Source organism: Anabrus simplex, chromosome 1 (assembly GCF_040414725.1).
Source record: "Anabrus simplex isolate iqAnaSimp1 chromosome 1, ASM4041472v1, whole genome shotgun sequence".
Lineage (NCBI taxonomy): Eukaryota > Metazoa > Arthropoda > Insecta > Orthoptera > Tettigoniidae > Anabrus > Anabrus simplex.
Genome location: NC_090265.1, coordinates 1071109194 through 1071129806, shown reverse-complemented (window position 1 = coordinate 1071129806; position 20613 = coordinate 1071109194).

Genomic DNA, 20613 nt, shown 5'->3' with positions numbered 1-20613 from the left:
GCTGCTGGAGTTAGCCAATCAGATCACTTCGCGGGCGAATTCATATCGGCTTTGCGCGGCACTGTTGGTAAATCTATAGGTGAGTTGAGAACTAGTTAAGAGCCTGTCCCACAAGAGCTCATTTAAGTGCCGGTAAATCCACCCTATGGTGGATGGCTTATTGCCGGGAGTGTCCAAGCACAAGTTCGACTCGCCAGATGCAGTCTTTTGATTTGACTCCCGTAGGCGACCTGCGGGTCGTGATGAGGATGAAATGCTGATGAAGACGACACGTTCACCAAGCCTCCGTGCCAGCAATATTATGGTTAAATTTCCCGACCCTGCCGGGAATCGAATCCGGTACCCCTCTGTCCAAAGGCCAGCATGCTAACCATTCAGCCATGGAGCCGGACATCCACCCTTATGAGGCTGGTATATTTCAGCATCTCCAGATATCACTGGACTGAGTCGGGATTGAACTCATAAAGCCAACACTCAAATGTTCCGGATTCTTGAAATGGAAACTATCCCTATGAAATGTCGTATGGCTTTTAGTGCCGGGATATCCCAGGACGGGTTCGGCTCGCCAGGTGCAGGTCTTTCTATTTGACTCCCGTAGGCGACCTGCGCGTCGTGATGAGGATGAAATGATGAAGAGAACACATACACCCAGCCCCCGTGCCATTGGAATTAACCAATTAAGGTTAAAATCCCCGACCCGGCCGGGAATCGAACCCGGGACCCTCTGAACCGAAGGCCAGTACGCTGACCGTTCAGCCAACGAGTCGGACTACTATCCCTATGGTTCGGAGAGACGGATGTGATAAGCACTTTACTACGATGAAAATACGAAATTCCTACATGTTGTATTCGTGAAAGAATCAGATCAGCTGAATAACTATACCACAGGTAAATGAATAAATCAAATCAGTTCATAACATTAAATCTAATCGCCCATGTTAATTCGTATTTAGTCGCATTGCTCGCTTCTTTAACCTTCACAACTTCCCTTACTACAAACATCCATATAAAATGGAGAGCATTTTTCCGCATTGGTTGCGTAATATGAGTCTTCATTGAGGTATTAATCATGTAAGCTAACGAAGCATGTGACAGGGACACAACAACGAAAATAGCATTTATCAGGTCTATACTTTAATACTTCTTAGACAAGCAATGGACGAAAGACAAAAGATAATACTCACACCCCTCGACTTAGTGCTGTTGACCCAACCAGACATTGTTAAAAACTTGAGTCATATTTTTTCGATGCTGAGGCTTTAAAATTTATCACTGCACAAGTTACAGATTGCATTTAACGTGTTATGGCTCACGATATTTCTTCACAGTGGTGGCTCAAGAATGCAGGAGCCCTGTACTTTGCCCTATATAATGATATCTCCTCAATAATAAAATAGAATATATATCACATTTATGCCGATGACCTCCAAATGTATTGCCACGTTAATATCAAAGAAATATCCAACGCAGTAAGAAATATTAACGCCGACCTTAAACAACATAGGTCGTTCGTCACTGAGAAATCTCTCCTCCTCAACCCTAAAAATTCAAACAACTATAATAGGTTCTCAAAAATTGCTAAATACCATATATAAAAATCGTACTATTTTTCGGTAACATTAAATGTAACCGTAGGTTTAATCCCGTTCAGTAAAGAAGTGAAGAACGTAGGTATGAACCTGACGAACTCTTGACTGGTCTGCACACGTAAGAAATACATCTCGAAATATTTACGTGACGCAACACCCACTGAATCAACATAAGAGCATTTTGCCGCAAGACGTAAAGATAACACTTTTGCAAACCTTGATGCTACCAATACTTGACGACTGAGACGTTTTCCTCGTTTATACGATCGTGAACAAACTACAACACTGTAACGAACATTGAACTCTGGTCTTCGATTTGCTTCTAACTTGAGTTACTATGCTCACGTAACCCCTAGCTACACAACTCTTTCCTGGCTGAAACTCGACAGGTCGCAGAAGTTTCATATACTTACCTTAATATATCGAAGTCTGAATGATAATTTTCCACAATATATTGTGACCGTTCATCACATCATCAACAATATATTGTGGCATTCCGCCGCTCAAATATGCCGTTTTCCGCGCTTTCATACGTTAATTAGCGCCCAAGTCAGCGCACGCCCACCCTCCACGGGGTGCGAGTGGCGAGCTGTCAGCCCCACGCACCAAACTCTCTTTGCGCGTAAGTACTGTACCGAGACATATTTTCGCCTCCGGCCAGAAGCGCTCTCACTCAGGCGCGACAGAGAAAGAAACACTCCCACAGCAAGTAGGTCACGGAGGTCGTGCCCAGCGTTGGCAAATATCACTTTTCCGCTCCTTTTCCCGCGGAAACACCGCTGCCAGAAACCTGTCTTCAATTGTTTTCAGGAGAGAAATTAACATAACTCGCATACTACAAGGCAGATTTTCATGACTCAAGGTTCATTAAAAGCGGCGAATTTTATAGAAAATTTTGACACCAAGAAGTCCTTTACATGATTCTAATGGAATAATCTGCGCAGTTTGTGGACATCCCACAGGTGTTCACCATCTGGAGAAAGCTGTTAGGGTGACCGAAGCCACGGAACCGCCAAATTGCAAGCCCCTCCCTCACTGGGATATCAAAGGACGCTTTCGAGATTAAAGCAAAACGCGTGAAGTGATCAAAATGATAAGTGATCAGTAGAAACTCGCGCAATTGAGCTTTAATTTGATGCATTGATCGATCCTGGAAACCACGTGCCACCGGACCGCTTTCTGCAGGTAGGAGGAGTCTTACCCTCTCTTTCGAGTCCGACACGTTTCATGATAAAAGGGGGTGCGAACTGAGGCAAGCATCTTGTTCTATTCTGCCAGTGGCATAGTGAAGTGGTACCTAATGTGAGTGACTCTTCAGTATTCTTTGCTTCAGTGCTACAAAGTGTGACCAGTCAATAATCATTTGAATAGTGTTTATGTAGCTGAAATTCTATCAGTGATATGATTATGTAACAGTGGAGTGAAGATTTAGTGATACTAACAGAGTGCGGTATTTAATCCTAACCATGACGGTCATATGATATGCAGAGCGCTTATGTGTACGAATATATGAGTAAAGAAAACGTAAATCAAACGCTAGTAGGCTGTGAAATCGTGTAAGTAAATTCACGAGTGTATTAACTGCCGAAGAAATAACATGGGAGATCCAGTAACCATATAATGATGAATGATCAGGTGTAGGAGAAAGTGCGGCTCAGTGGCGACGCGTAAACTCAGGGCGATATCGGTAAAGAAAAAAACCCCAGACGTAGTAGCTAATCTGTACTCCCATATAAACTAGTGCTGAATTAGGCAAGGTCAAACCACGTTCGTAAGGGTAGCTTTGGGACTTCTAATAACAGTGAAAGTGCGAACGTGATAATTAGGGCCTAAACTGCCGACAGTGGGATAGACAGCCAATAGGGAAAGCAACGGGCTACAAACATTACCGGTGCATGGTTAGAGGACTCGAGCCTATGAGTCTCTCTGATCATAAAAAATTATAATGTGTTGCCAATTATCACAATTATAATTAAGTCAGATTCCCTCATTGTGGTGTGCCAGTGACATCAGTCTCCGAGAAAGAAGAGAATCAACGGGAGGCCCGCACTTAATCAAGACGCCGTGGAATCTCAAGGACTTCCTACTGTGTACGGCGAATCAAGACATCATGCCATCCACCCAGCGGCAGCCGAACACCGGACTCCAGGTTGCTGATACTGTCGTAATGGACGACTAAACGACTAGATGTGCCTTCTTGGGTGAGCTGTGGGGTGATCCAGGCAGATGAGTATTGTGAAAATATTTGAAAGCCTATTTCCTGTAAAAATGTAAATATTTAATGCATGCAGATTCTTTAGAAATGTAGGGTAGGATTTCGTTGTTCTCAAAGGGATGGCAGTAGTTATTGATAGGGCTAGTGTTTATGTTTCTTCACGGTCGGGGACCGTATTTCTTTATTTAATATGGGAATTCATGCATGGTAATTTAAGACCCTAGATTCGATTTACCGTGGAGCACTATGAGAATTAAAGGGGATTATTTAATATTCTTGAAAATCATTCCCTGTACCATCGATAAAAAGATACGAGTAATATGAGTCATCTGGAAATTTCAAGGTTTTCTGTAGTAGATGCTTCACATAATGTGTTAGGTCATCCCCTGTATAAATTAAGTATGGCGAAGAAGAAACCTCGATATGACAAGTGAAGTGTGATAATGTGTGAATTTATTTAGAACGCGAGTGTTAGCATACTTTGTCCCGAATGCTAGGGCCCTTCTTTCTTCCATAATATGCGTGTATTGGTTATGTCGAGAAGTGAGATCGAGCTACTCCAGCTGATAAGGAATAGATCGAATGCGGTGTTGATGAAATATAAGCAAAGTATGCGCAAGGTTGTTTATCCCGTGCTAATGGTATAAAGTAGGCTAGATGCAAGCCGATGTGTTTAACTGATGCGTGTGGCATCCAATGAATAATGATATTTTGAAGCGAAATGCTGAGGTGGCTAGATAACGGGACCGAGTTCCCTTGTGTTGAAAGTGAAAGTGCAGGGTGAGGACACTGTAAACAGCTGGCCGGTGAGATTTAAAGTCCGGCCAGGTAAGGAGGGATGTAAAATACTATCACCGCTGTGAGAGGAACTTAGTGTTAGAGGGCTCGTTCTCTTTCTCTCCGGCATCGATATTACATGCAACCAGTCAGAAATAAACACCGTTGGTTAGACCTACAATTCCAATAAATGAGAGAATTCCCCCATTTCTTTATGTTAATTTAAACGACTAGGGATTTTCAGGGTGGAAGTCACACTTCACAATTGTCATGGGACATGAGTTCATGTCTCATCAGCACCAGAGGCAGTTATGCCGCTGCCACCAGCTACGGGCGGATGTCCCGGTCCGTGATTTATATTGTAAATGTCGAGTGTATTTATTGTCTTCTCTCCACAGGTGTGATATGCATTTGACTACTGTATTGTTTCTGTTTCGCTAAACATGATTCATTTAGGGGCCATCGTTGTCCAGATGTCTAATTCGTGTATATATTTATATATTTAAATGACATTCCCTTGGAACACACGATGTGTATTATTTGTTTATCTCATGAGATAGCGAGATAGGTGTTTTTCTTTCTAATAAGTGAGACGACTTTCAGGTATTTTAGACAAGCTCGTATATCAAATACGCCTCACCTGGTTCATTCGATAGCTAATGTTAACTCTCGCCAATAGGACGACGACTTGGTATTTGAATATATAGTGTAATAATGTAAATACGGCGAGTAATACAAGATACGCCATCATCCAATTATTTCGGTGTACAACGGTACTAGTGCATAATGTGTTTGAATATCTTCAGAGTGAATTGCAATTCTAGGGAAAGGACTAGAGAGGACGGTTACACACTCAAGAAAATTTACGGTGTCTAATTTATATGTTTAATATGGTGGCATATCCATGTATAAATTATCTACGTGTTTTCTCAGGCATTAAATTTTTTTTTTTAAGGAAACGTAATTCATTCTTCTCATTTCATAGGTAAATAGTATTCCTCTTATTATTATGATTCCCCTACTGCAAATTATTAGATTACTGCCCAGTAAGGACAGACTGCGACCCGTATGTCTCTACCGGCTCAGCTAGTGCCTTGTAACGCTAGTAGGGGAGAAGGGGTCTTCGGCGCTGCGCCCGGTCGAAGGCCTCATCCAAGGTGTTCCACTTTTAACGTCATGTTGCGGGTATATTATGGTCTATTGATGTACTGATACTACGAAAGGTTACAATATTTCTTCAAAATGTCATTTCTTGTCCTCATTATGTAACTGTATATTAGATCTGGCACTTTCCTAGCTTTTTCCATCAACCACTCTTCTACATACAACAGAGCTTTCCTTGTGGGGGTCACTACTTTGGAATTCACTTCCAGCTGCTGTTAGTAACTCGGAACTCCAAGACAATTTCAAGACTGCATGCATAGACTACCCGCTGAATACTGTTTCGTGAGACTGGTAACGTGTGACAGGGGTGATTGTGGTACTTAGGCCAGTAACGCTGTCAGTTTACTGTACAACTAAAGCATTATAAGCAATATTAGGTAATTATTTAGTTTTGTAGAGTGTATGTGCATAACAATAATTGGAATTTATCTTATGTACCGTACATAGAGTTTAAGTAATGTTACTATTTATTGCAATACTTGTTTTCTTTTTTCGTTGCTCTGTCTTGTGATCTGTTTATGCATTGTCTTGTGTTTTCAGTTTGTATTTTACTTCTTATTATGATGTATTGTTTTTCTCTTCATTTTTACTTTTATACTTAGAATTTCTTTTCTTTGTTTACAGAGATTTGCTTTCTTTCTTGATAATATGTTCTCCAATTATTTGATTCATCTTAGTTGCCTTTGATTTTACAATATACTAGTATATTTTATTATCTTGTAATACTTAAGTTTTGTGTGAATTCGTATACGATGCTATATTTAGAATGTTAAACTAGTATTACCTTTTGTAATATTTTCTTCCTATGGAATTGCCTGTTGTCTCTTGTTGTTGTTGTTGGGTAATTATATTTTAACTTTAATTTATTATCACACTACTGCAAGTGATCATTGCCACTGGGATATTTCTCAATTGTTAATAATAATAATAATAATAATAATAATAATAATAATAATAATAATAGCGATGTGGGTGCTTAAGTGTAACTTCCCCACTACAAAAATTATAAGTAAATAACTAAATAAATAAATCTCTTTGGGACGAACTGAAGTGCGAGAACAAATATTATTAGCATTCCTTGTGCATTTGCTGACGAAAGGCATTAGTTTTATCCCAATCGATCCATAACATTTGATTTCAGACGTAATAATATTGTTGGTTCTGTTGTGGGCCAATACAACGTCGTCATTAGTGTGAACGTGTATGTTGCCATAAAACTCCAGAGCTGGCTACTTTATATTTGACCTCCTTTCCTCTACCCTACTACAGTAACACGCAATCCAATTTCCAAAGTTCATGGCAGGCTGCCAAATATACGCCCGTATATTCGTATCCTTTACTGGTCTCTCTCAGGTTAACTCTTCTGTCTCGATAGTGAGATGTTAATAAAATATAGATTAACATATTATAGTCACTAGTTTTACGTCCAACTGACTACTTCTACAGTTTTCAGAGACCCTGAGGTGCCCGAAATGTTGTTACGTAGGATTTCTTTTACGTGTCTGTAAATTTCTATGCATGAGACTGGCGTATTAGAGCACCTTTATATGTCACCGGAGCGAACCGGAATCGAACCCACCAATTAGGGCTCAGAAATTCAGTGCTGCGTCTGAATGAAATGTCCAGCATACAGTGTCCTCAAAGGTGCCAATTGTACCAATGGAAAATGACTTGAAAACATTGTCGTAACGTGCATTTGAAAATTATTCATTCATTCATTCATTCATTCATTCATTTCATCTCGGCCAACAAAAGACCACGTCGTTCTCCCGCATTTGTTGCCGGTCTTGTTCCTTTCTTGCTTAGGTCCACATCTTCCCTGTTTTCAGCTTCGGCTTTTCGTGGGAACCTTCGTGGTCTTGAAGTTTTTTCTTAAGTGGGTTGCGCTCCAGGATATCATCTGTGATGCCCAACTCTTGTAGACCTTGTTTCCACCTCACTGAACCAGACCCCTATTGTCTTGGAAGTAGAAGCAGATCCGCTTGGTTGACCTTGAAGGGCTCATTATTGCCACGTGATCATAGAAAGCAATCTTCCTCTTCCATATCGTATCGGTTATTTTTTCCACGTGGATATAGAGCTCGTGGCTGTGCCGTCTTCTATATTCACCGTTGTCTTTCATGGGGTACAAGATTTTCCTCAAAATCTTCCTTTCTCTAATTTTTTCTCAATAAAGTATGTTTGTTCATTGAAAGACAGTCCGCTGCATAGAGGGTCTCCGGAAGAATAACGATGCGGTAGTGTCTGAACGCTTTCAAGGATATTTATCTCTTGTTGTATACACCTTTGGTTACTTGGTATGCCATTTCCATTCTATACATGTGTGGCATGAAGGCTTCCTTCTCAGACACGTTGCGTTCTGTTCGATTACCTAGATATTTAAAGATTGCTAGAAGATCAGCAAAAGCAAGACATTCAATTACAAGATTCGAGTTCCTGCAACCCAGTCTGACTCCATTGTCGACCCCATCATTTCTCATTTCGTTGCGCCACTCGCGGATAACTTTCTGTTGAACACAGTTGAAGAGTAGAGGTGAGAGAGCCCATATCTTTGCCTGACTCCTGCCTTTATTGCAAAGGTATCTGAACTTTCTCCTCTGAACTTTAATTTGGAGTTTGTGTCTGTCAGAGTCTGTAGAATGGTCACTCTTCTTTTATTTTCCTTTAGGTTTTGTATTAGGACATTTCGATCAATCGAGTCGTAAGCCTTTTTTAAATCGACAAAAGTCACTGCAAATTTCTTCTTCCTGGTCTTTAGATATGAAAGGTTATATGTTAGATTCATAATCTGTTCTATACAAGAGCGTCCTCTCCTGAACCCTCCTTGGTATTTTCCGAATTGTGGATCTAGTTGTTCGTCTGGCCTAGTCTGAAGATCTTTCGAAAGAATCTTGTAGGTAAATAAGAGGAGGGACATACCACGATAGTTGTTAATATTATTTTTTGCCTTTCTTATGAAAGGAGTGAATCGGGACAGAATTCCAATCTCTGAAGTTTCTTTCTTTCCGAAATTTCATGGATGATGTCTGTCAGTCATTTCTTGAAATAATGATATATAATAATATAAAGTATAATATATAATAATCATTAGTATTATTATATAACCACTTGACCAACATTGATTAAAAAACATTTTGCATATTTCTCGTTCCGTGGGAAGTACTATTTTGAAAATTATGGAATAAATAGTGACGACAAAACTTCAAAAACTAAAATAGCTCCTATCGAAATTCCTATAAAGGTACAGACTAATGTTACGAAAATCGTTTATTAAAGATCATTTTTAAGTGCAAAGAATGAGGTTTATCGAGATGACCTCATTCCTTAACAGACAAACGGCACCGAGATCATAAGGGTTGTGACAGGAAACTTACATTCGCATTCCTGGAAAACTCATGGATAATGGGAAATAATGCGACAATGTTTCAAGATATAGACGGCTCTACATTCTATATGTGGTAACACAGGATGATACTACAAAACTACGGGTGGATATAGTATCGAATGAGGAAACGCTAAGAAGAATTGGGAAGAGTCCACTTTTCTAGAATATTTTGACTGAAAGAAAAGACAACTGTTTCCAGGCACGTAATTATTCGGCAGACAATTTTTGAAGGCTGTTGGAAAGTAATTATTTGCAGAGGACGATCATGGCTCACATACATCAGTCAAATAATGGCAGATAGATCTGCCATTGCTGGTTATAGCTGAAGAGATTAGATGATGAACAAGCAACATCGAGATCTATAACAAATAAATTTTTGGGTTGAACATCGCAAACGATGGCTCTTTCTGGTGAGAAAGAAGAAGGACGACTCGATGTGTCACCAGTCCACAACCGAAGGGTATGAAGAAAAAAATGTGTAACAGTAAACTTACATCAGGAGAAGAAGAAGAAATTGCTTTAGAGAGATCTCCAGTCCGGAAGTAGGATCGTTTGTGTTGGGTTGTCAACTGAAGAAATATTTCATAGGGAAGGGGGATTATTCAAATTTACCCCTAGATAAAATGCAGTATTTCAGATTACGAGGTATCGTGATATTAGTTGTAGTGATTAGAAGACAATGTTGGATAAATACCGCAATAGGAGAAAAGATAGAATTCGAATCGGAAATAATTTAATAGTATTCCAATATAGTTGAAACAGAGTCGTCTGAATTGATTAAAAGAAAGAGTAGAGCGTCCCATAAAATGTTTGGGGATGGAATATGAAATTAGTATACGCAACTTCCTTCTGTATAATCCGCTTTGACACAATGTTAGAGGAGAAAAGTAATTTGTAATAAGTTCAATATAAGAACAAAATACAGTAAAAGAAATGAAATTCTGAACTAACTCTTCTAAATATAGCTTCATTTTAATGTATGAATGAAGTAAAGTAGTTTAGAGATCAATTGCAAGTACGATCCTCAAATTTATTTTATTTTATTTTATTTTATTTTATTTTATTTTATTTTATTTTATTTTATTTTATTTTATTTTATTTTATTTTATTTATGTAGTTAGTTATTCCCAGAAGAATTAAGGTAAACATTAAGTTGGCTGGTATAATAATAAAAATTAACGGGTCCCTTAATACACCTAGGACAAAGCGAATAATTGCATGGTAACGATTTTCAGTTCCTCACAGCAAAAATACAGTCAGCAAGGAGTGAGAGAAATAACGCAAAAAATAAGAGGAAATGAGTATTATAAATAGACGTCAGTAAACACTGGAGCAGGGAAACTAAAGAATTAACAAATAAAACAATTCATAACGTATTAGTTGTGTGCTGCGGGCCTGTATCTTGACTCCGAAGGAGAATGCGATAGTGTGGCTGTGTACTGCGGGATAGTATTTGGTCAGTGAAGAGGGGAAAGGAACGTGGAGCAACAATCACGGGACTGAGTATCCGAGCATTGATAAACTTTGTTGTCTGTCTGTCAAGTCTTCAGCCCGTTGGCAAGACGAATAATAATAATAATAATAATAATAATAATAATAATAATAATAATAATAATAATAATAATAATAATTTTAATAATATAGTGCTGCCTAACAAGGCATGACGAGGAGGGAGGTAGTTTGCCACTGCTTTCCTCACTGTGACAGAATGCCATTTCAGCACAACTAGCACCTTTCTTAATATCCAGACGCACTAGTAGTGTTCTGAATGCCATTACTCAGCACCACCCTTACTGAGCAGTTTCTGTATTCTCAGAGACATAAATGAGACCGAGACTTCAGCGGAAGCTACATTTCTCTTGTCTGTGCCAGAAGATAGACAACAAGTACTACATCCATTAAGTAAAATAAACATACGAATTCTTCATTAATGATGACAGAACAACGCTGTGACCCGAGGAAAGTCCACTTACTCAGTGTGCTCTCCACCCTATGAAATGAATATTGGCTTTCTGGAAGATGGTAGTTAATTGATGTACTGAGACTCATTATCGTGTACCACTCACCACAGCCATTCTTCATTACAATGGGCATCCAGCCATCACAAACAGTCTGATGAAGTTCAAATCTCTGCACTGAGGTACTCTGTATCAGGCTCACTCATTTAGGCAATTCGGTGATGGTTGTTGTCTAATGGGGCCTAATATCTAGGTCATCGGCCCAGGTAATTTGGAATAGAATACTTCAGATTACATACAGTACTTGCCAGTCCTAGTAGGAAATTGAATGCAACTAATCACTCAACATTAAAGTTGCTATAGTTCAAAAATGCAGCTTATCTCTTCAAATTGAAAGACAGAAGTTTGATACCTAGTTGTAGTGTCTGTCCCTTGCCAGATGAACTGTGATCAACTTACTGAGCTACTGGTGATATTTAAATCGCAGCGCTGGCCACAGTATCCTCACGCCTGTGCTGAAGATCCAGTATGTGTAGAGCATCATTCTTCTGCTGTCAAATTTCTTACTCACCTGCAGATCTCAAGCGACACGTATCCATACGTTTCTGTTAATACATGTGCAATATACAGTACATCTAAATTAAGAATAGTGGCTAATGGCGAGATTTTTAACTAATAATAACAAATACTACAAAGACAATATTTTCTGCGTATTCACACAGATCATTATCAAATATGTACGGATTTATTTCTGGGGATAAAAATGAAGAAGATCAAACTATGAGAAATTGATCGAAGAGCTCAAACCAACTTACAAGATGTTTAAATAGCTTGGATGTTGTCGGTGAGTTTGTATACCCGGGTTAAATCATCAGTGACACGGAATACTGCGAAATTGAGATTTAAAGACGAATTGTCCTAGATACAGCGGCTATGGTTAAACTAATCAAGATTAGGCAGAACCGGACAATATAAAGAAATAATAATAATAATAATAATAATAATAATAATAATAATAATAATAATAATAATAATAATAATGCCCTGTGCAGATCTTTTTTCTAGTGGACGGCCTATAGGCGACCAGCATATCTGTGAGGATGCTTCCCTACCTAAGATGATTTGTAATGATGAAGACAGCACTTATACTCAGCCCCCGAGCTAGATGAATTAACCTATTAAGGTTAAATCCCCTACCCGGGACTCACTGGACCAAAGACCAGAAAACCATTTAGCCATGCAGCCGCACATAGCAAAAACTACGAAGGTACTTCTGGTTGAATCTCTGGTGTTTTCCATCTTTTTGTACGGCTGTGAGGCCGGGACTGTGAAGTACAAAGCCAAGATTCAAACTAATGCCTTCAAATTGTGATGTTGGCGGATGATGCCACAAGTAAAGAGAGGAATAAATGTGTCAGTCATAGAAGAACTAAACATCATCACTAAACAGCTATTTTCCCCTGGGAGTGGAAGCCACCTCGTGTTTCTTGGGTACATAGTGTGGCTGCGTACTGCGGGAGAGTATTTGGTCAGTGAGGAAGGTAAGGGAAAGTGGAACAACAATCACGGGAAAATACTACTTTACAAGGCAAAGTAGAAGGACAGTCAGCACAAGTAGATAGCTCCATTGAGTAAAGGAGATCACCGGCCTACCTTACACTGTGAAAGGCTGCTGACCGCCCTGGTGGCGAATTCTCGTAAGGGTGGGATATTATTATTATTATTATTATTTAATCTGTTTACCGTCCAGGGTTGATTTTTCCCTCGGACTCAGGGAGGGATCCTACCTCTACCGCCTCAAGGGCAGTGTTCTGGAACGTGAGACATTTGGTCGGGGATACAAATGGGAATGAGGACCAGTACCCCCACCCACGCGGCCCCGCATGCTATGCTGAATAGGAGCCTTGTGGGGGATGGGAAGATTAGAAAGCATAGGCAATGAAGAGGGACGGAAGCAGCCGTGGCCTCAACTTAGGTATCATGCCGGCATTTGCCTGGAGAGGAAATGGGAAATCACGGGAAACAACTTCGAGAATGACTGAGGTGGGAATCGAACCCCCTCGATTCAGTTGACCTCCCGAAGCTGAGTGAACCCCGTTCCAGTCCTCGTATCACTTTTCAAATTTCGTGGCAGAGCCAGGGGTCGAACCCGGGCCTCCAGGGATGGCAGCTAATCACACTGACTAGTACACCACAGAGGCGGACAAGGATGCGATATTAAGGCAGCAAGTAAAAGAGGTTTTGACGCTCAGCAACGAGTACAACGATTGCCAATAATAGATATATTTGCATAATGTCTCCAATAGCCACTTAACGGGCGAGTTGGCCGTGCGGTTAGGGGCGCGCAGATGTGAGCTCGCATCCGGGAAATAGTGGGTTCGAATCCCACTGTCGGCAGCCCTGAAGATGGTTTTCCGTGGTTTTACATTTTCACAGCAGGCAAATGCTGGGGCTGTACCTTAATTCAGCCCACGGCCGCTTCCTTCCCATTCCCAGGCCTTTCCTGTGCCATCGTTGCCATAAGACCTATCTGTGTCAGAGCGACGTAAAGCAAATAAAAAATAATAAAAAAGCCACTTACTGCTAAGTCATACTTGACAACGCGAACCATTATGAGATGTCACCTATCATTGCAAGCAAGAATTGTTGTTAAACTGTTATCATTTAAAACAAAATCCTTCTCGGATTTAAATTAAGTGTGGATCAACCTTTTATGTGAATGCTGATATCGTCATCACTGCCACGAAACGTCAGTTTTACATGGAATACGAACTAGGGAGATGTCCCTTTTCATTTTAAACGTACCGTATGCATCGGCCCAGCGTGTAATGGCAGCTACCGTAGTGAAGAGCTAATAACAATGCACTTAGCTATAATTTAATGTTATTTGCTTTACGTCCCACTAACTACTTTTACGGTCTTCGGAGACGCCGAGGTGCCGTAATTTAGTCCAGCAGGAGTTCTTTTTACGTGCCAGTAAATCTACCGACACGAGGCTGTCGTATTTGAGCACCTTCAAATACCACCGGACTGAGCCAGAATCGAACCTGCCAAGTTGGGGTTAGAAGGCCAGCGCCTTAACCGTCTGAGCCACTCAGCCCGGCACACTTAGCTATCACACCCGAAGGTATTGAAAGCGAGCCAAGACCCTTGAAGGAGTTGAACGTAAAATGCTCGTTTTACGTAACCTCGGCACCAAGTGGGACAGAGTGGTTATCTCAATGCCCAGCTACCTTTGTCCCCAGGAATTAATAATAATAATAATAATAATAATAATAATAATAATAATAATAATAAATGTTTGTACGTCCCACGAACTACTTTGGCGGTTTTCGGAGATGCCGAGGTGCCGGAATTTTGTCCCACAGGAGTTCTATTACGTACCAGTAAATCTACCGACGCGAGGCAGACGTATTTGAGCATCTTCAAATACCGCCGGGCAGAGCCAGGATCGAACCTACCAAGTTGGAGTCAGAAGACCAGCGCCTCAACCGCCTGAGCCACTCATCCCTGTCCCCCAGGAATTAACCTGTTGCTCATTGTTAGTGAAGGCTTGTTTAAATACAGGACAATGTACCGCTCCAGAGGTGGAAATCTCTATTATACGTGCTCTGGTTTACACTGGGCAACAAAATTGAAATAATTTAATCAAATGTAGGAAAAAAGAAATATAGCCATTTTACTAGCTCGTCTCCTTACTTCCAAGTGTGATCTCTTCAGCCACCGGTTATCAACAGTTTACGAATTTCCCCGCGTTTGGAGAATGTATAAAATTAAGTATTTCTTCGCCGGACAATTTGTGTGCGTTGGACTGACAGTCAAATCTCCGTGACCATACCTCGGGACGAGGTATACAAACTTCGATGCTGATTCCTCTACACATGAGTCGACTCAGCTCTTGCATCAAGAACTGTAGCCAACCAAAGAGTGAATAACGGTGACAACTGGATGTCATCCGTCTCCCAAATCCGTGAACTGTGCCACGTTTCCTATGGATGAGCTGTGCTGATCTCTGATCCCTCTTCGTTACTCTTCTGGGACATCTTCACCCCATATATCTTCGAAGTATAATGGCGGTTGAGGTGCAGTACTTACCACATTGAAATCCCCTCCTTCGTTAGAGACCAAGAACTTGCCCAGCATATTTAACAATCCAGAAAGGATAAATCTAGTAGTCTGATTATTTTGGTAAATGCTTCAACCAATAGATGCACTCGAATATGCCTTACTTTCAACAATACCCGACGGAGATATTAAAGCCTCAGATTAATAATCATAATAATAATAGTTTGGCCTCAGCTACCGACTTGCAGACCGTCTGAATTGGTGCCATGTACGCGGCCTGCCGACCAATTCCGATTGCGCTGCTGTCTGGCAACGAAACCGGAATTCTACTGGACGATTGCTATGGAATACTTAATTTTATTTTGTCAGGTGGTACGGAGTGTGCCACAATACATCTGTATCAACCCACCATCAATGACATGACTTCCAAAAAATGTTACCACCATTCAAAACTTTACTACCTCAAGCAGGATCGAACCCATGAATTTGGCATCGAACACTGACCGACCGAGACAGCTCTTAACCTCATACATTCTTCTCGGACAGAACAGGTCTTTCCATTCTTTGCAATAAGCAGTACGAGGCGTCAAGCTTTTTGGGCCTGTGGAATCATACGCTGAAGAGATACTACACACTTCCCGTCACATTTTGTGTTGATCCATTCCTGTAGCGTCATATATAATAGCACCCAGCTCCATGGATATATGGTTAGCACGATGGCCTTTCGTACAAGGACTCCTGGGTTCGATTCCCGTCGGGGTCGGGGATTTTAACTTTAATTGTTCAGTTCGTCTGGCTTGGGGCTGGCTGTTGGTGATGTCTTCAACATTAGAAATCATCTTAGGTACGGCCCCATCCTCAAACAATCAGTCACCATAGATCTGCATTTAGGGCTATCGGCCACGTGGCAGATTCTCTAACAGTTCTTTACCTAGTCTGTTCTTGAATGATTTCAAGAAAGATGGAAATGTATCAAACATTTGCCTTGATAAATTATTCCAAACTTCTTCCTATAAAAGAATATTTGCCGAAATTTGTCCTCTTGAATTCCAGCTCTATCTTGATTTTTGATCAGTTTTACTCCTAAAAAATCCACTCAAGCGCATTCGTCTAGTAATGTCGTTCCATGCCATCTCTTCCCCTACAGCTCGAAACATTCCGCTTAGTCGAGCAGCTTATCTCCTTACTTCCAAGTCCCCAGCCCAAAGTTTGCAACATTTTCATAACTCTACTCCTTTGTCGGAAATCACGCAGAACAAATCGTGCTGCTTTCCTTTGGATCTCTTCCAGTTCTCGTATCAAGTAATCCTAGTGAGGGCCCCATACTCTAATTGCAGTGTTACCAGTGACTAATATGCTCTCCCCTTTACATCCTTACTACAACCCCTAAATACCCTCATAACCATATGAAGAGATCTGTAATCCTTATTTAAAATCCCGTGTAAGTACTTGCCCCAATGAAGAGCATTCATAATATTAACACCTAGGTACGTCCAGTGTTCCACATGAAGTACTATCATCCCATCAACACAGTCATTAAAACTGAGAGGACTTTTCCTTTTGGTGAAACTTACATCCAGACTTTTCATCCCGTTCACCATTATACCATTTCCTGATCTTCATCTCACAACTGTGCCGAGATCTGTTTTCATTCACTCACAATCCTGTAACTTATTTATTACTCCATACGGCATATCATCATCCGCAAAGAGTCTTATCTCTGATTTCAGTTCCTTATCCATATCACACCGGGCAAATGCTGGGGCTATATCTTAATTAAGGCCACGGCCGCTTCCTTCCAACTCCTAGACCATTCCTATCCCATCGTTGTCATAAGACCTACCTGTGTCGGCGCGACGTAAAGCCACTAGCAAAAAAAAAATATCCATATCATGTATATATATGAAAATACAGACATGCAGGTCGTCTATAGGCGATTCATTTAAATTAAAAAAGAACTTGGCGATACACAAAATATGAACCTAATCGCTTCTTATCCTTCCTTCTTAATAACATTTAATGTCGGATCATTGATCCAGTCCGCCTCTGTGGTGCACTGGTTAGCGTGATTAGCTGCCATCCCCGGAGGCCCGGGTTCGATTCCCGGCTCTGTCACGAAATTTGAAAAGTGGTACGAGGGCTGGAAAGGGGTCCACTCAGCCTCGGGAGGTCAACTGAGTAGAGGTGGGTTCGATTCCCACCTCAGCCATCCTCGAAGTGGTTTTCCGTGGTTTACCACTTCTCCTCCAGACGAATGCCGGGATGGTACCTAACTCAAGGCCACGGCCGCTTCCTTCCCTCTTCCTTGCCTATCCCTTCCAATCTTCCCATCCCTCCACAAGGCCCCTGTTCAGCATAGCAGGTGAGGCCGCCTGGGCGAGGTATTGGTCATACTCCCCAGTTGTATCCCCCGACCAAGAGTCTGAAGCTCCAGGACACTGCCCTTGAGGCGGTAGAGGTGGGATCCCTCGCTAAGTCCGAGGGAAAAACCGAACCTGGAGGGTAAACAGATGATGATGATGATCATCATCATCATCATCATTGATCCAACAGAATGTTTATCATTAACGTTTAGTAAATATACTCTCATTCATTCTCAGGACTGAACATGTGTGTGTCCAAACTGTTTGTCTCTTGTGTGCAGACTGCTGGCAAAAACGGCTAACATACACGTATGGAGAGTAACAAACACCCCTATGATTCTGCATGGTTGCTCATACCTTCAGCTTTTCGATCTTAGAGAGTAGTCACTTTAAGGGAAGCTGTGTCCGTACCCGCGGTGTAGGGGGCAACGCGTCCGCTTGTCACCCGGCGGCCTCGGGTTCGATTATCGGCCGGGTCAGGGGTTTTTAATTGTAAATTATTCATATCCCTGGCCTGGGGACTGGGTGTTTGCGTCGTCTTTAACGTTCCTTTCCTCACATTCAACACTCTACACTTCCGCAATTTCCAAATACACGCATGTTGATAACATATGGTGCAAAGTAGGGACAAAAGTTTTCTCTACGTCGACGCCCCGAATAAATAGCATTTTTTAAAAGAAAGGGAAGCTGCTCTCCGCTTCTAAAAATTCATCGATTTACTCTACTTGTATCATGCCCCAAAACGACAACAGGTGTTAATCGTGTGCTAAGGACAGTGACACATTACTGCGCAGTGCTTTAACCATCATTTTTAAAACCCGTCACGAAGATTGTTCACCGTAATTAATAATCACCTGCGGAGTTAATTTGTGTACAGTAAATGAAGCCGTACAATATTAATGATGCCTATAATGTTCAACATGACACTGTGATGGCACAAAAATAGTACTTGTATAGGTCAATGTCAACATCCACAACAAAAAGCAGCATTGCATAAAACTCACTTTTCGTCCTTATAACTGATTTTTAAAGCCTATGTATGGTTGTACATACAGTAGATACTATCACAGAGCTGTTGTCTAAAAACTGGAAATACAACTAAATCAAATGTTTGAAGCAAATGATTGAAGTATCGATAACGAAAGATTTAACGAGAGATTATTAAGGAGACCTCTACAATACTGGATCTACTACTTTACCAACCACAGGTCTTGATTATTTTTAAGATTATTTCTCTGTTACCTGTGGATTTCAGTCTTAGCTGTATACATTAATACAAATTGCATTACCGAGCTCGATAGCTGTACTCGCTTAAGTGCGGCCAGTATCCAGTATTCGGGAGATAGTAGGTTCGAGCCCCACTGTCGGCAGCCCTGAAAATGGTTTTCCATGGTTTCCCATTTTTACACCAGGCAAATGCTGGGGCTGTACCTTAATTAAGGCCACGGCCGCTTCCTTCCCACTCCTAGCCCTTCCCTGTCCCATCGTCGCCTTAAGGCCTATCTGTGTCGGAGCGACGTAAAGCAACTAGCCAAAAAAAAAATTGCATTCGCTGCGAGACGAGAATTGTTTGTTCCACGAACGCATAGACGTGTCTCGAAATATCCTTTCAATGAAAACGAGTGAAATGTTATCATGTTTGAGTATTACAACATGGTAGCTTGTACAAAGACTGTGACAAAAAGGAAACGTCGTATTATTCACTTTGAGTTTATACTTCAGTTATTTCAGACTGAGTGTCCGAGATATATGAGTGTTGATTTCCGAGCCCAAGATGGTGGGTTCGATTCCGACACAGTCCGATAGTATCTGAAGGTTCTCAAATAATTCAGTGTATCGAGAAGTTTTTAACCTTTTTCACGTAGCACCGAAACATATAGCCTAGGTGTTATGGGGATGGCGACGATGGGATAGGAAAATTCTAGGAATGAGATGGAGGTGACCGTGGCCTTAATTAAGGTACAGCCCCAGCATTTTCCTGGTGTAAAAATGGTAAACCACGGGAAACCATCTTCAGGACTGCCGACAGTCGGGTTTGAAACCCCTGTCTCCCGAATAGAAGTTCACAGCTGCGCGACCGTAACCGCACGGCCACTTGCTCGATGGGAAATAAAAGTCCTCCTGTGGGACACCATTTCCAACACCTTGTCAACTTCTCACTAACCACTTAATAATAATAATAATAATAATAATAATAATAATAATAATAATAATAATAATAATAATAATAATAATAATAATAATAATAACAATAATAATTTTATGTCCCCCTAACAATTTCTAAGGTTTCAGAAAACGCCGAGGTGGCGAAAAATTTTGACTCGCAGCAATTATTTTATGTGCCAGCAAATCTACCGACAGGAGGTTAGCTCAAACAAGATCCAAGAATAATCCACACATTTTTCGTTGGTATGCAATTACTGTAAGTACCGCCGAGTGCTTCGCAGGCGCATCTGGATAGGACGGCCAACAGCTGTTTTCAACAGAGAAGCTCGTCGCCTTGTACGTGGCAGACGTTGAATAGAACCTCCAGACTGTATTCAACATTCTGCAGCAGAAGTCATTCTAGCGTATGATAAACCAAAGTCTCTACCAAGGGAGGATACAGCTCGCTCTTGGATGAAGTCAGTGATGCTTGAATTTATGCTTCAAACTCCGAACAACAGTTTTTCTTTTTATACTCGATAAACATAATAAACTGTGTAATTAGATCGTTCTGCGAAATATGTGCGATAATACAAGCTCCATACTAAACAATAAGTAACTCAGCCAATAGCGATAGTCTGTGGCTCGTTTTTAACTGAAAATTGTATTGGAAAAGACAAGAAGGAAGTTATATTAACATCCCTGCCGCATGTCACTCCACTTGTGAGCATACTAGCTTCTGTCTACGGCTTCACCAGCGTGGCCATAGTTTCTAATTTAAAATATTAACATTTCCACCTGTTCAATACTATATGTTATAATCATAAAGATCATTTAATAAACTAAACTAAAGTCAATTCGGAACCGGAAAGATGAATTTAACTTTTTGCAGTGGTCATAGTTAGCAATATTTTAAAGAAAGATTTCAAGCATGCTGGAAAGGACAAAAATT